Source organism: Dipodomys spectabilis, unplaced genomic scaffold (genome assembly GCF_019054845.1).
Source record: "Dipodomys spectabilis isolate Male_0828 unplaced genomic scaffold, ASM1905484v1 ptg000300l, whole genome shotgun sequence".
In the NCBI taxonomy this organism is placed as follows: Eukaryota; Metazoa; Chordata; class Mammalia; order Rodentia; family Heteromyidae; genus Dipodomys; species Dipodomys spectabilis.
This window is the reverse complement of record NW_024870977.1, coordinates 1,155,370-1,162,832: the sequence shown is the minus strand read 5'-3', so window position 1 is coordinate 1,162,832 and position 7,463 is coordinate 1,155,370. Positions and strand designations below refer to the sequence as shown.

General features: G+C 37.0%; 1 pseudogene; it reads right to left on the bottom strand.

Moving 5' to 3' along the window:
• Nucleotides 1-7,079: 7,079 nt before the first annotated feature.
• On the bottom strand, nt 7,080-7,145 carry LOC122127419 (annotated as a pseudogene).
• Between the last annotated feature and the right edge of the window lie 318 nt (nt 7,146-7,463).

Sequence of the window (7,463 nt, the reverse complement as noted above, 5' to 3'; positions counted from 1 at the left end):
AATTTTGTAGATGTCACCTAGACAGGAATTTAACATGTATGTAGAATTCAAATTTCTAGAATTTAAGCTTGATGAGATGAGTCATACCCTCATGTAGTGTGGTGCAAATTTTACCACAGTGATGAATCCTGCCAGCTCATACCAAAATCATGTGCAATAATGTATTATTTGATGTTAAGATGAGTGCTAAGTGTAAAATACACTTTGCTTTAATACATTAATTCACAGATATGAAACAATAATGATATATCATTTGTTTAAATTCTAATGCTTCTCAATTTTACAATTCATGAAATATATCATTAAAATTAGTTTCACTTTCTTCTTTTCTATAGCTACTAAAATTATATATTAAACATTCAATATTAAGAATTCGGTAATAAGTAACCTATTATTAAAATTATATACTATTAAACTGTGATTTGAAGTATAGTTCTAACAAATTTTGATATAAATATATTTAATAGAATTGTGGGTAATTCCTTTTAAACCTACCTGCTTGTTATTTGTTTCCTAGTTGTGTCATCTGTTATTCTTGGTCCAAGTCATCTCTCCACCTTAGTTGTTTAATTTTCAATTTTTTCTCTATTGGTTTACTGATTTTGCATTTTGTTTTCCCTTTTCAGTGACTGACATGAGGTTGAAAAATCTGTATGGTAGTTTATTACTTGTATACTATAGTAAAATTCCTGTCTTTGAGTTCATTTCACTTGGAATCACCTTATATGGTCATATGTACATAGCAATTGAGCTATTCTGTTCATCTACTAAGATTATCCTTGATGTACACAATAATGCTGCCCTATTACCCAGTAATCACACTTCTGGGCATTTACTCAAGTGACTACAAACAAGGACACACTAAAGCTACCAGCACAATTATGTTTATCACTGTGTTATTTACCATAGCTAAGATGGAATCAATCCAGTTGCCCCTCAGTAGATGAATGGTTCAAGAAAATATAACACACACACACATAGATGGAATCAACCCAGTTGCCTCTCAGTAGATGAATGGCTCATGAAAATGTAAAACACACACATGCACCCATACATACACATGGAATACTATGCTTCCATCAGAAATAATGATACCACACGATTTGTAAGGAAATGGAAGATCTTGGAAAATTCACATTAAGTGAAGTAAGCCAGACTTAAAGAAAAATAGGTCCCATGGGTTCCCTTATTTTTAATAATTAATTCATATCAAGGATAATCTCATGTATTTTAATTTGACATTTTTTTATGTTGAGTATACATTATTGCTATATTTTTGTTATTGTTTCTGAAAACAGACAGGTATATTTAAAGAATTACGTTCATCTGATCCATTACTGAAGGAAGAAAAACTAAAAGAGCAACCTAAAATAAAGAAAAATTCCTATTTATTTAGCTTCATTCCTATGTAAGTCCAGTGTTGTCCACAGTATTCTCATGTTGTACATTACAACTCTATACTTGCTCATCCTATATATGTACAATCATCTATATTGTGACCTAAATATCCCAGCAATTGCAGCTTGCTTTACTTTTTGAAAAATTTCTCTGTTGTTTTAGGTTTTGTGTGTGTGTGTGTGTGTGTGTGTGTGTGTGGGTGGGTGTGGGTGTGGGTGTGTGGTTTTATAAAGATCAGAAAACAACATTTTTCATCATTTAGAATACATCTTTCAGGTCATTGTAAGTTGTGGATAATGGTAGAAGTCTCTTAGTATTTTAAGGATGAAACAGAAAACTGTATTTGTGCATGCACCAAAGTTGCTTTATTAGTCTGTAGTTGAACACTTACCTTCTATTTATATCTTGCCTGTTGTGAATAATGTGAATAACAATGAACTACAGATATATTTATGAGTTACCCAGAGAGAAATAATCATGTTATTGGTGGGTGAGATGGTATTTCAACTTTGTATTTCTTTAGAAAAATGCATACTACTTTCTACGAGAATACTACCCTATATTTTGACAAAGAGTGTAGAAAAGTTCCTTTTCTCCACACTCTCACCAACATTATTACCTTTTGAGGTTTGTAAAAGGACATATTTTTACTATGTGCAATACCCCAGACTGGCCTTAGACTCAAATCCTCTTATTCCAACCTCTGAAATGCTTGGAATTACAAGCCTTTACCACCACACCAAGTTCCTTTGATTTTTTTTATAAGAGTTATAATAGTTATGAAATACTATCATACTAATTTTGAATTGCATTTCTGTAATGACTTCTGTTCAGAAAGCATTAAGGTAGCATAGAAGTGGTATTAAGCACAACTTTTTAAACCCACTGGTGATTTTCAGGACTATTTGGAAAACATGTCTATTCAGAACTTTTGTCAATTTTTAATCGAGTTCCTTGTTAATCTCATCAGTAATCTCTATATAGAAAATCAATAATTAATTCAAGGTAGTAGAAAGACAAAATGAACAACTCCTATTATTTTTCAATATTTAATAAAATGATATTGCTTAAATCATTTTGTGTTTACGCTTGAGACTATATAACTCAATTTAGTTAGACCTTTTATAAGACTATATATATTTTATTTATTTTATGCTGATTGCTCTTTCCAAAGCCTGCGTGTCTAATTTTCCTGGTCTCATGTAGTTCAGATTTCAAACTGAAGAACAAATTGAAGGAAGCAACCAAAAAATAGAGTTTCCCTCATCTGATGATGCCTCTACTAGAATGAGGAAAGAGTTCATGCTGCTAAGGACCTATGATAGTATATCAAAAAGAGAATTAATTCTTCTAGGTCTTCCCTATCTTTGCAGTTGAACTTAAACGATGTAAAACACAATATACTGCTCAGTTACTTTTAGGATTTATCAGTTTTGCACATTTTCATATGGACTTCACCTCAGTCTACAACATTCCTACATTATTCTGTCCTTGATATTTTTACACTATCAAGACATAAGGTAACCAGTTTGATTTACAGCATGAGAAGTTATCCACCTGGCTTCCTTGGATGCAAAGCATAGTCAATGGATAATATTACTTCTGGTTTCTCACTACATGTAATGATTTCTGTAATATATATCACATTCAGTTTAGTATTACAAAAGAACTGTTAGCCGGCGCTGGTGGCTCATACCTATAATCCTAGCTACTGAGGAGGCTGAAATTTGAGGATTGCGGTTTAAAGCCAGCATGGGCATGAAAGTCTGTGAGACTCTTATCTCCAAAAAAACACTAGAAAACTGGAAATGATGCTGTGGCTCAAGTGGTAGAGCGCTAGCCTTGAAGTGAAGAGCTGAGGGACAGCGCCCAAGCCCAGAGTTCAAGCCCCACAAACAAAACAAAAACAAAAAAACCTGCTGGCTAAGCTGAAACCTCATTCATAGAAGTTTATGTTAATTATTTCACCAGTTTTATGTCTCTTAGTTTTTAAGAAAACGTTTACTATAATGCTAATGTTATTCCCATTTTAGTGTTGAGAAAATTGTAATTAAAGGAACTAAGTGCATGGCCTAAAGACACACAGGAGGAAGAAAATTAGTCAAAGTTTCCAAAAACCTTTCAGCAATACAAAAATGGTAGGTAAAATCTCTCCATTCTCTTATACTCTCAATTCAATATTCATATTATCCAATAACTAATAGCATAACAATTATTGCCCATGGTGTGGGGAAATCTGTGGGGAACACAGGTAGCAAAGATGGCCCTGAGAGGAAGTTGAGTGGGCAGAGCAGGATTTGTTTAGGTTCAGTGTGTAAACAACTCATGGAAGCTTAGGTGCATGATAAGGTATGGCCTTTCAGTGATTGGTTGGTTCCATTTCCTCCCCTCTCACGCAGTCTTTTGCTTTAAAAAGGGGATGCTCCCTGTTAATAAAGGAGTTCCTGCTTGGTTTGACTCCCCGCTGCATCTGATTGTCTCCTGGGTAAGGGAGGCTGGGGAACAGAGGAGCTCTTGTGTTCTTTAACAATTGCAGATGGTGATGCTCTAGCTGATGGCTGTCCTGACCTTCCCAGTCCCGGCAATGGCTATGGAATCCACATCAACCTCAATGGGTGACCTGGGCAGTGATCAGCACTGGCAATGCAGAAATCATCAATAGCATCACAAGAGAAACTGTCCCTTCGACCTGGTGGCCTGATCTTCATTTTGATCACCACCCTATGTCATTATGTATGGACTGTGTAAAACATATTTCTGTAGGAGTTATCTATTTTAATGTTACCTGCTCTAATTGTTCTTTTACTAATTGCTTGTACAACCACTTTTTGTTATGTGTCCTGTGAATATATCTAAAACCTACTCTAGAACAAGCCCCACCTCTGGACTCTAAAGTGGCAAAGACTGCTATCCCATCCCTTACTAACGTTAAAGGGCTAATGACATTGTTGGCCTGGAAATGCTTTTGCTGATGGTTTTTCTATGCCTTCCTTGCATTATACGTGCACTGCAAAACTCTTATGAGCCAGCTAGTTACATAAGATCAAGTTCCAAGTGTGAATAAATTTCCCCCGAGAGGAACCGCAGCCAGAGACGGGTAAGAAGGGGTGCCAGTATGACCAACTTAAGACAGGGCCTTCAACTTTGCTCTGAAGAAGTTTCGGATGATGGATAAGACAGACAAGGTGATCTACCCAACCTGACAGGCGGGTTCATTTCTTTAAACAGAGACGGGGTGTTGGGAGCTGACAGTAAAGTTTAAAGGTCATCTTGACCCCTGTTCTCGCTTGAAGGCACGTACAAGGAACTTGCTTACTTGAAAGACACCAGGTGCCTGGGATTGCTTTGCTATGTCTGCACAGTTTGTTTCAAATTTTACTGCTTGGGACATTTCTAAATGTGATGGGGCTAATGTTTATTATTGTGCTAGGTGGGGATGAGAGGTAACTGGGACGAGCTCTTATGCACAAGGGACCTCCTTCCAGACTTGCCTCCAATCCATTGCGTGGCCAAATGTAATCCTGTTAAAAATAACCTTTACAGAGGAGGGGGAAAAGATAACTAACTGGGAGGTGGATCTGCCATTAAAACAAAAAGGGTGAATATGTGGGGAAATCTGTGGGGAACACAGGTAGCTAAGATGGCCCTGAGAGGAAGTTGAGTGGGCAGAGCCGGATTTGTTTAGGTTCCGTGTGTAAACAACTCATGGAAGCTTAGGTGCATGATAAGGTATGGCCTTTCCGTGATTGCTGGGTTCCATTTCCTCCCTTCCCACGCAGTCTTTTGCTTTAAAAAAGGTATGCTCCCTATTAATAAACGAGTTCCTGCTTGGTTTGACTCCTCACTGCATCTGATTGTCTCCTGGGCTAAGGGAGGCTGGGGAAGGGGCAAGCAGCTGCACTTTGCACTTACCTTTCCTCGGACCCCGTCCATCCAAAGACGGACGAAGACCCAACACATGGTAATTGCTTTCTGCCACATTTTGTCTTCAACACAGACTGTGTTGGTGACATTGTGTTATCATGCACAGACTGAGATTATAAATTAAGATCCAAAGAGAGCCCAATTTCTTCTGTCCCACAGTTCTAGTATCCTTTTAAAAAAGTACTTAAACTTTTAAATACCATCACTTACTGTCTTGTAAGAATCCCAAAACGAAATAAATTCACATATAATCACTCCAAAATGCTTTAAAAGTAGGAAATGATAAAAGAGTACTCCGTGAAGTAAAGTTTCTTCTACTTATAAAATTATTCTTAAAACCTTGTTCTGGTTGGTCACATCTGTAATCCTGCCCACTCGTCATATCTACTGAGGAGCTTGAGATCTGTGGATAAGTGTTGGAAGCCAATCAGAGCAAAAAATAATTCATAAAATTATTTTTTAAAAATGTAAATGAACTAGAAAAAGGCCAGGAATGGAGATGTAGTTCATATACTAGCTCACCAATCTAGAGAAGAAAGGCCTAGCAAGACCTTGAAGCCCTGAGTTCAAACTGAGCATGCCAACAAACAGGCATGCACATGCACTCCTGTGCACGTGTGCACATACACACACATACTTATTCAAAATATCTTCAGGTCAGTGATTTGTATTAATTTCTTTGTTAAGGTTATTATATGGGTAAAATAATAGAAATAAACTATTCTATCTCAGAACATTTTTAAACGTTTTTTATTGTAAAAATACTTTATAGAGGGTTTACAATTACATGAGCAAGGTAATGAGTACATTTCCTATCAAGAATTGTTAGCTCCCCTTTGTTTTTCCCCTACCATCCCTTCCCTTCTACCTCCACAAGTACAGTCCTCACCCCCCCCCCACTCCTCCACCCTAACCCTGCCTAAATTGTAAAGTTCATTTTTCAACATAGTGCCTTGTGTATCTCATTGTTTCAATGTGTCAACCTGTATCTCTATTTAAGCATTTTGTTTTTTTCCCTTTCCCTCCCCAAATTAGAGAAGTGTATATACAAGATGCAGGCACACTAACATCAAATACTGTGAAAACAGGGGTTATGCTGTGTGGGAGGACCATATAAAAAACAAAAAAATAACATCGCACATTATAGATGTGTTAAAAACAACAGCAAGAAAAAAAACACTTGTGTTCCTATCTTGAGGTTCATTTAGCTTAACATCACCTTATCTAGTCATATGCATATAGCTTTTGACCATTTCTGCTTATCACAGACATAGATTTACTTATTGCAAATAAGGGATACCATGGACCTATGTTTCTTTGGACTTGGCTCACGTCAGTTAATATAATTTTTTCTAAGTTTTTCCATTTCATAACAAATTGGGTGATGTCATTCATTCTGATGGACGATAGAATTCCCATACACACACACACACACACACACACACACACACACACACACACACACACAGCGTTTTTTGATATATTCATCTACTTAGGGGCATCGGGGTTGGTTATATATCTTACCTATGGTAAATAATGCTGCAATAAACATATTTGTGCTGGTAGTTTTAGTATGGTCTTGTTTGTAATCATTTGGGTGAATGCCCAAAAGTGGGATTTCTGGGTCATAGGGGAGCTGTATTTGGAATCTTTTGAGGAACTTCCATACTGCTTTCCAAGTGGTTGAACAAGTTTATACTCCCACCAAGAATGCAGTAAGGTTCCCTTCTGGCCACATCCCCTCCAGCATCTGTTGTAAAAATTTGGAATGCTTCACGAATTTGCATGTCATCCTTACCCAGGGGCCAAGCTATTCTTCTCAACAGAGAAACCGCAGATTTAAACAACTGCTTAGATCAATTAGATTTAACAGACGCCTGCTGCATATTTCACCCAGCAGCATCAGAATATACTTTTTCTCAGCAGCACATGGAACATATTCCAAAATAGACCACATTTTAGGCCACAAAGCAAACTTGTCCAAATTCAGATACATTGAAGTTATACCTTGAATTCTTTCAGACCACAAGGGAGTAAAATTAGAACTCAACACCAAAAGCCACCAAAGAAAGTCCGGTAACATATGGAGGCTGAACAAGACACTGCTGAAACACAAGTGGGTCGTGGAAGAGATTAGAAAG